General features: G+C 34.8%; 1 pseudogene; it reads right to left on the reverse strand.

Moving 5' to 3' along the window:
* Positions 1 to 8916: 8916 nt before the first annotated feature.
* On the reverse strand, positions 8917 to 9451 carry LOC122477087 (annotated as a pseudogene).
* Between the last annotated feature and the right edge of the window lie 725 nt (positions 9452 to 10176).

Consider the following 10176-nt stretch of genomic DNA (forward strand, 5'->3'; position numbering starts at 1 on the left):
GTTCAGTGTCTGACTTTGGCTCAGGTCATGATCTCATAGTTCATGATTTTGAGCCCCACATTGGGCTCTGTGGGGACAGCTCAGAGCCCGGAGCCTGCTTCAGAGTCTGTGTTTCTCTCTTTCTCTGCCCCTCCCCTGCTCACGCCCTGTCTCTCTCAAGAATAAATAAAAATTATTTTTTAATAAAAAATATAAGTAATATTGATCTATGCTTTTCTTATGATATATTTGTCTGGTTGGGATCTGGATAACGTTGGTTGTTTAGAATAAATTATAAATTGATCTATATTCTTCTATTTTTGAAACAACTTTGACAAAGATTGGTATTACTTTTTCTTTAAATGTTTACTAACATTTATCAGTGAAGTCATCTGGTATACAGCTTGTGTGTGTCTGTGTGTGTGTGTGTGTGTGTGTGTGTGTGTGTGTAAGGTTTTTATTATTGACTCAGTCCCTTTACTCAGATTTTCTATACCTTCATTTTTCAGTTTAGGTAGGTGTGTGCCATATGAACTGAATCATGCCCCCCCAACTTATATGTTGAAGCTCTAACCCCTAATATTATTGTGTTTGGAGCTATAACTTTTAGGAGATACTTAAAGTTAAATGATTATAATAGTGGGGCCTTAATCTGATAGGATTACTGACTTTATAAAATGAGGAAAAAGAGATCTATCTCTGCCATATGAGGACAAAACAAAAATATGGGCACATTCAAGCCAGTAAGAGAGCTCTAACTAGAACCCGACCATGCATATAACTTGATCTCAGTCTTCCAGATTCCATAAATGTAAGAAAATAAATTTATGTTGCTTAAGCCACCCAGTCTATAGTATTTTGTTATAGCAGCCTGAGCTGACAAATACAGTTAATTTCTAGGAAGTTTTCCTTTCCTTTAGATTGTCCAATGCACATAATATTCTCTGGTAATTCATCTTATTTCTGTGATTTCCCCACTTTTTATCTCTGATTTTAATAATATGAATCTTCTTTTTTCTTAGTCCATGTAAGCTAATTATGTATCAATTTTGTAATCTTTTCAAAGAACCAAGTTCTATTTTTCTTGTTCTTCTCTGTTAATATCTACTCTCTTTTACCTCCATTCTAAACTTTATTATTTTCTTTCCTCTGATATTTTCAAGTTTGGTGTTTTGTTTTTTTGTATAATGTTTGTTTCAGCAGTAGAATTCAGTGATTCATCATTTACATACCACACCTAGTGCTAATCACAAGTGCCTTCCTTAGTACCTATCACCCATCTGGCCCATTTCCCATCCACCTTCCTCTGTCAACTCACATATTTTTTTATCATTAAGAGTCTCATGTGGTTTGTTTCCCTCTCTTCTCTTCCACTCCCTTCCCATATGTTCATCTGTTTTGTTTCTTATATTCCACATATGAGTGAAATCATATGGCAATTGTCTTTATCTGATTGACTTATTTGGCTTAGCACAATACATTCTAGCTCCATCCACGTCATTGCTAATGACAAGATTTCATTATTTTTTAATGGCTGATTAATATCTTTTATCTATCTATCTAATCTATCTACCCCATCTTCTTTATCCATTTATCAGTCCATGGACATTTGCGATCCCTCCAGAATTTGGCTGTTGTTGGTAATACTGTAATAAAGATTGGGGTGCAGGTACCCCTTCAAATCTGTATTTTTGTATCATTTGGGTAATCACCTGGTAGTGTAATTGCTGGGTCTTAGGTTAGTTCCATTTTTAGTTTTCTAAGGAACATCCATACTGTTTTCCAGAGGTGCTGCACCAGTTTTCATTCCCACCAAGAGTCCAAGAGTGTTCCCCTTTCTCTGCATCCTTACCAACACCTGTTGCTTCTTGTGTTGTTAATTTTAGCCATTCTGACAAGTGTGAGTTTGTATCTCATCATAGTTTTTATTTATATTTCCCTGATGATGAGTGATGTTGATCCTTTTTTTTTTTTTCATACGTCTGTTAGCCATCTGGATACCTTCTTTGGAAAAGTGTCTATTAATGTCCTCTACCCATTTCTTAACTGGATTGTTTGTTTTCTAGGGTGATGAGTTTGATAAATTCTTTATAGATTTTGTATATGAATCCTTTACTTAAAATTTCATTTGCAAATATCTTCTCCCATTCCATAGACTGCCTTTTAGTTTTGTTGATTGTTTCCATCATAATACAGAAGATTTTAATCTTGATGAACTCTCAATAGTTCATGTTAACTTTTATTTCCCATGCTTTAAGCAACGTGTCTAGGAAGAAATTGTTCCATCCAAGGTCAAAAAGGTTGCAGCCTGCATTCTTCTCTATGGTTTTGATGGTTTCCTATCTCACATTTAGGTCTTCCACTCATTTTGAATTTATTTTTGTGTATGGTGTAAGAAAGTGGGCCAGTTTCATTCTTATGCATGTTGCCATCCAGTTTTCTCAAAACCATTTGTTGAAGAGACTGTATTTTTCCATTGAAAATTCTTTCCTCCTTTGTTGAAGTATAGTTAACCATATAATGGTGGGTCCATTTCTGGATTCTCTGTTCTGTTCCATTTATCTATGTGTCTGTTTTTGTACCAGTACCATACTGTGTTGATCACTACTGTTTTGTAATTAGATTGAAATCCAAACTCGTGATGCTTCCAGTTTTTTTTTTTCTTTTTCAGGTTTGCTATGGATATATGAGGTCTTTTGTTGTTCTATACAAAATTTAGGATTGCTTGTTCTTGCACTTCAAAAAATGCTGGTAATGCTTTGATTGGGATTGCATTAAATGTGTAGATTGTTTTGGTTAGTATAAACATTTAAACAGTGTGTGTTATTCCAATCCATGAGCATGGAATGCTTTTCCATTTCTTTGTGTCCTCTATAATTCATTTCATAACTGTTCTATAGTTTTCAGAGTATAGATCTTTTAACTCTTTGGTTAGGTTTATTCTTTGTTATCTTATTGTTTTTGGTACAGTTGTAAATGACATTGGTTCCTTGATTTATTTTTCTGCTGCTTTGTTATTAGTGTATAGAAATGCAACAGATTCCTGCCCATTGATTTCACATCCTGCAACTTTGCTGAATTCATATATTAGTTCTAGTAGGTTTTAGGTGGAGTTTTTTTTTTTTTTTAGGTTTCTTACATAGAGTATCATGTCATCCGCAAAGAGTGAAAGTTTGAATTTTCCTTGCTGATTTGGATGCTTTTTATTTATTTTTGTTGTCTTATTGCTGACGTTAAGATTTCCAGTACTATGTTAAATACTAAAAATAAAAGTAGACATCCTTATCTTGTTACTGACCATATGGGAAAGACTCTCAGTTTTTCCCCATTGAAGATGATATTAGTTGTGGGTTATAATGTTGAATTATGTTCCATCTATCCCTACTTTCTTGAGAATTTTTATCAAGAATTGATTCTGCATTTTGTCAAATATTTTTCTGCATCTATTTAAAGGATCATATGATTCTTATCCTTTCTTTTATTAGTGTGGTGCATCTCATTGATTTATTTGTGAATGTTGACCCAGGCCTGTAGCCCAGGAATAAATCCCACTTGTTAATGGTGAATAATTATTTTAATTTACATTTTAATCCAATTTGCTAATATACTCTTGAGAATTTTTGCATCCATATTCATCAAGGAATATTGGCCTGTAATTCTTTTTAGTTAGGTCTTTGATTTTGGACTCAAGATAATGCTGGATTCATAGTATGAATTTGGAAGTTTTCCTTCCATTTCTATTTTTTGGGACAGTTTTAGAAGACTTAAATATTAGCTCTTCTTTAAATGTGTGGTAGAATTCACCTAGGAAACCATCTGTCTCTGGACTTATTGTTGGGAGACTTTTGCTTACTGATTCAATGTATTTGCTGGTTATGGGTCTGTTCAACTGTTCTATTTCTTCCTGTTTCACTTTTGGTAGTTTCTGAGTTTCTTAGAATTTATCCATTTTTTCCAGATTGTCCTGTTTGTTGGCATATAATTTTTCGTAGTGTTTTCTAATAACTGTTTGTATTTCTGTGGTGTTGGTTGTGATTTCTCCTCTTTCCTTCAGGATGTTATCTATTTGGGTCCTTTCCCTTTCCTTTTTGATAAGTCTGGCTAGGGGTTTATCAAGTTTAATTCTTTCAAAGAACCAGACCTTAGTTTTCTTGATCTGTTCTACTGTGTTCTTGTTGTTGTTGTTGTTGTTCCTATACCATTTATTTCTACTCTAACCTTTGTTATTTCCCTTCTCCTGCTGGATTTAGGTTTTATTTGCTGTTACTTTTCTAGATCCTTTAGGGGAAGGCTAGGTTGTGTATTTGAGACCTTTATTGTTCCTTGCGATAGGCCTGAATTGCAATATACTTCCTTCTTACGACTGCCTTTGCTGCATCCCAAAAGTTTTGGACTGTCAGGTTTTCATTTTCATTTGCTTCACTGTAAATTTTTCATTTCTTCTGTGATTTCCTGGTTAACTCATTCATTCTTTAATAAGACGTTCTTTAACCTCCATGTATTTGAGGGCTTTCTTTTTTTTTCTTCTTGTGGTTGACTTCAACTTTCATAGTGTTGTGATCTGAAAATATGCATGGTATGATCTTGATCTTCTTGTACTTATTGAGGGCTGATATTTTGACCCAGTACATGATTTATTCTGGCGAATATTCCATGTGCACTAAAAAGAATGTGTATTCTGCTTCTTTAGGATGAAATGTCCTCAATATATCTGTTAAGTCCATCTGGTCCAGTGTGTCATTCAAAGCCATTGTTTCTTTGTTGATTTTCTGCTTAGATGATTAAAGTCCCCTACTATTATTGTATTATTATCAATGAGTTTCTTTATGTTTGTGAATAATTGATTTTTATATTTGGATACTTCAAAGTTGGGGACACAAATGTTTACATTTGTTAGATCTTCTTGATGGATATACCCCTTAATTATAATATAATGCTATCCTTCATCTGTTACAGTCTTTGTTTTAATATGTAGTTTGTCCGATATAAGTATGGCTACTCCAGCTTTCTTGTGACCTTCATTAGCATGATAAATTATTCTCCATCCCTTCACTTTCAATGTACCAATGTCTTTAGGTCTCCTACAGCTGAAACTTTGCAGCAGTCTATGGTTGTTATATTAAGCTCCTTGTAGGGATTGTGCTGGTCTCTGGGGAAGCGGCCTGCTATTCTGATTCTCAGGCCAATTTGCACTAGTGGAGATGAGCCTGTAGGGCACAAGAGAGTGGCCTTTGGTGTAATAGCTCCATTCTCCACTTGATGGCACTGTTTAGGTCACTGGTGTTGATCAGTGTTGGTGGGCTAATGATGAAAATGGTTTCACCCAGCTCTGTAGTCTCTACAGCTTGAAGTTTACATCCTTACAAACACTTACCTTTCTTATGTCTCCCTTTCTATCAGCTCTCTGCCTTCTTCCTGTGTTCAATTTGCCTACCAGGTGTCACCTCTGTCCAGAGTCTTATCTAAGGCACAGCTGTATTTCAAAACCTCACACTTCAGACACCCCTGTTGCTCTGACCTGCATTGATCCTCTGGGGGCGGGTGTCATCTTACTGTTGCTGGGGCCAACTTGTTCCCATAAATGTGCTACCATGTAGCTATAGCAGCTCAGAGTTTATGGTAAATCACAACACACACCTGGAGTAAGGGGTTGCTACCCTTAGCTGGCATGTTTTTATCCTATGCAATTGAACATGGTGGCTTGATGGCATTGCCAGGTTTTTTGCCTGCAGAGAGGACATATCACCTATACCAAATGCACTCTAAGCAGGGGAACCACTTTTCCTCATGTGACCCAGGGGATCTTCAAATCGTGCTGCTTACTCCCTGGCTCCACTTTGCCTCTTTTCTGAAGCACCATCAGGGACTGACCTCTGGAACTTCAGACTCTGTGCTCTGCTCTTTATAAAAATCTGACATTGAAGCCCTCTTATTTTTCTCTCATCAGTGGTTTTGAGGAACAATTTTTTCATGCAGTCCCTGTACATGTTTTCACTCTTTCTCTTTAGCTGCTTTCAGAGGGAGTGCTTTCTTTCACAAACTCTGATGCACTGTTTCTGTCTGTCATCACCCTCTCTGCAAAAACAGCTCTCTTCCCTCTGTGACACTGCAGCTCTTCTCTCCAATTCACCTTTGTGCACCGCATACCTGCCTTTTTCTCTATCTAAAATTATTCATATTATTCTGTTAATCTTGAGATTGATTTCCCAGTTGTTCAAAAAGGTTTGATGTTGCTCTGTGTTTGAGGGAGGAGACAAACCCAGGGTCCCTTTACTACTCCACCATCTTAACTCCTCCCTCTTCCATTGTTGTTTTAATTGGTATTTAATTGATCACATATGATGTGGAACATCTTTTTATACGCTTATTTGTCATCTCTCTTTTTTATTGAGGTGTCTGTTAAGGACTGGCTCATTTTTTAGTCAGGGTATTCATTTATTTGTTGAATTTTTAAATGATTTTTCTATATATTTTGGATAACAATCCTTCATCAGATGTGTCTTTTGCAAATGTTTTCTCCCATTTTGTGGCTTGTGTTCTCATTTGTTTTTCTTAAACAAATTTCATAAATTTCATAAATTTCATAAATCAGAGGTTTTTAAATTAAATTAAGTCTAACTTATCAATTATTTGCTTTATGGACTGTGTATTTGGTGCTTATCCAAAAAGTCACCACCATACACAAAGTCACCTGGGTTTTCTCCTGTTTTATCTTCTAGGAGTGCTATAGTTTTATATTTTGTATTTAGGCCTATTATCCATCTTGAGTTAATTTTGGGAAATATGTAAGGTCTGTATTTGGATTCTTATCAATGTGTGTGTGTGTGTGTGTGTGTGTATTTCCAGTTGTTCCAGCACCATTTGTTGAAATGACTATCATTATTCCATTGTACTTCTTTGCTCCTTTGTCAAAAATGAGTTCACTATAATTATGTAGGTCTATTTCTCAGCTCCTTATTCTGTTCTAGTGATTTATTTCTCTCTTCATCAAATAATGCTATACTGTGTTAATTATGGTGCCTTTAGAGTAAGCTTAAAGCAATGTAGTGTCAGTCTTCTTATTTGTTCTTTCCCTGCAATATTGTGTTTATTCTGAATCATTTAACTCTTCATATTAATCTTAGAATCAGTGTGTCAATATCCACAAAATAACTGTTGGGATTTTGATTGGGATTTTGTTGAATAGGAATAACTGACAACATGGAGTCTCCCTATCCATAAACATGAATATCTCCCTAATTTACTTAGCGTTTTGTTCATTCATCAGAGTATTGTAATTTTCCTTTTATAGATCTTTTACATTTTTTATTATATTTATACATAAGAATTTAATTTTGGGAAGTTTTAAAGTAAATATTATTGTGTATTTAATTTCAAATTCCACTTATAATTGTCAGCATATAAAAATGATTCTCTTTTGTATATCAACCTTGAACCCTGCAAACTTGAAATAACTGCTTATTAGTTCCAGATTCTTGTTGAATTTTTTTCCACATTGTTGACTGTCAAAGGCAGTTTTATTTCTCCATTACAAATCTGTATAATTTTTATTTCTTTCTCTTCTCCAATTATATTTGCTAGAATTCCCAGTATGATGTTGAAGATTATGAATAAAAAGATGTAAAAAAAATGATAACAACATAAAACACAAAAAGGAGTAATAAATGAAGAGAGAAAAGAAAAAGAAAGAAAATTATCTTTTTTATTTTATTTAGAATGTGTTTGAACTTAAATTGCTATCAAATTAGTATAGACTACTAATTTCATTCAGATATCATATATGAACATCTTGGTAAACATACACCCAAAATCTATGACACATGCACAAAAAATAAAGGGAAAAGGCCAAAGATAATGCCATAGAAACTCATCAATCACAAAGAAAGAGAGCAAGGGAAAAAATGAATTGAGAATAACTACAATAACAACCAGAAAACAATTAATAAAATGACAATAAGCATACACTCATTGATAATTATTTTAAATGTAAATGACATAAAAGCTCTGACCAAGAGATATGGGATAGTGAAATGGATAATAAAGACGTCCCATCTATATGATACCTAGAAGAAACTCACCTCAGACCTAAAAACACATTCAGACTGAAAGTGAAGGGCTAGAAAAATATTCACCATGCATATGAAAGCAAAAAAAGCTTATATAAGATATACATACTTATATAAGATAAAATAGACTTCAAAACAAAGAATGAAAACAATAGACGATAATGAGACAAATATGATATGATGATAAATTGATCAATGTATGTTTTTTTAATTTTTTGTTTTATTACTTTAGAGAGAGAAAGAGAGAACACAAGTTGGGGTTAGGGGCAGAGGTTGAGACAAAGAAAGAAAGAATCCCAAGTAGGTTCCACACTCAGCACAAAGCCAGATGCAGCGCCCAATCCCACAACCCTGGAATCATGACCTGAGCCAAAATCAAGGGTCAGATGCTCAACTAACTGAGCCACACAAGTGCCTCAATATTTTAAAAATATATATAGTTTAAACTGCAACACAGGCAAATTCCATATAAAAACAAAGGAAGTGTTGCAGAAATTAGAGGTCAGCTGACTTTGGATCTGAGGTTCATAAGTAACATAACCCAAATTCAGAGGAGAATGAAGCAGATTAGAGGCCAGCTGGAGGCTAAGTGCAGCTCTAATTGGTGTGAAGCATTCCTGAATTTGCAATTAAAGGAATCTAGTTCAAGGGGGCTCATTGTATAAAAGTTTATAATGATACAGCTTTTAAATACTGACATCAATATTAAAATGAAAACAAGTTTTACATCACAATCAAATATACAAAAGACTTAAGGAAGAGATCCTGTGTGAAAAACCAGTCACTTCAGTGAATCAAGAACTGTGTACCAGTGGTGGAAATGGAAAATTGTGTACTCCCAGTTCTCCCCCCAGGTAATTGTAATTGAACAGAGCAATGTTAAATTTGCAAAACTGTTGTGCACAAATTCTTTCCAAACCAATCCCTTCCTTCTTATGATGCCACATGGTCACCACTTATGAAGGTGCAAACTTCTTGGCTTGTGTTCAAACCTTCTCATACTGCACTCTGTTTTGGCAGTAAATCCTGTAGGCTTCTGCTTGAGTTGGGTCTGGGATATTTGGTTCATTTAGAAGGTCTTGTGTTCTTAAGATCTGCTTAATCATGATGGCTTGCCTACAGTCTATGTCTTTAAAGATGGACAGGCACAGTGTCTGATGGGTCCAAGTTGGGGTAAAACAGTGATAGTTCAAATTTGCATTGAGGGAGGTGAAGTTTAAACTAAAAGCATCTGTAGTTTAAACAAGCCTCTTTCCAATGGAGTCTCTTTCTGGAATGGCATACTCCTAGTTCATGAGGTTTATTGTGCCATTGGGATTTTTTGTTGGGACAGCAACAAAGCAAAATGGGTGGTCCTTTCTCCAGATTTTCTGCTTCTGGGTGATTCTACTTAAGGCAATCCCATATTAATCCGAAATTCCTTTTGTGTCCAAGGCCTGGTGAACAATATAGATGAGATGGTGGTGGTGATTTCTTTGTCTCAAGACTTCACCCCAAAAGCACATTCTGTGGCCAAGTGATCAATCTTACAAGAGGGTATGACAATTGTACATATCTATGCACCTAACACAGGAGTGCTTAAATATATAAAGCAAATATTAATGGACATAGAGAAATTGTTGGTAATGCAAGAAAAATAGGGGACTTTAACACTTCACTTACAGAAATAGATCATCCAGAAAGAAAATCAACAAAGAAACAATGTCTTTGAATTACACATTGGACCACATGGACATAACAGATATATACAGAACATTTCATCCAAAAATCCCAGAATTCACATACTTTCAAGTGCACTTGGAACATTCTCCAGAATGCATCACATAATAGGCCATAAAACAAACCTCAATAAATTTGAGAATATTTAAATCATACCATGTATCTTTTCTGATCACAACAGTATGAAACTAGAGATAATTCATAAGAAAAAGACTGGAAAAAACACAAACATGTGGAGAGTAAACAAAATGATAGTAAATAGTTAATGGGTCAACAAAGCAATCAAAGAAAAAATTAAAAAATACCTGGACACAAATGAAAATGAAAACAAACTGGTCAAAAATCTTTGGAACATATTAAAAGTTGTCCAAAAAGGAAAGTGCATAGCAATGCAGGGATGCCTCAAGAAACA

This window comes from Prionailurus bengalensis, chromosome X (genome assembly GCF_016509475.1).
Source record: "Prionailurus bengalensis isolate Pbe53 chromosome X, Fcat_Pben_1.1_paternal_pri, whole genome shotgun sequence".
NCBI classification, from domain to species: Eukaryota; Metazoa; Chordata; class Mammalia; order Carnivora; family Felidae; genus Prionailurus; species Prionailurus bengalensis.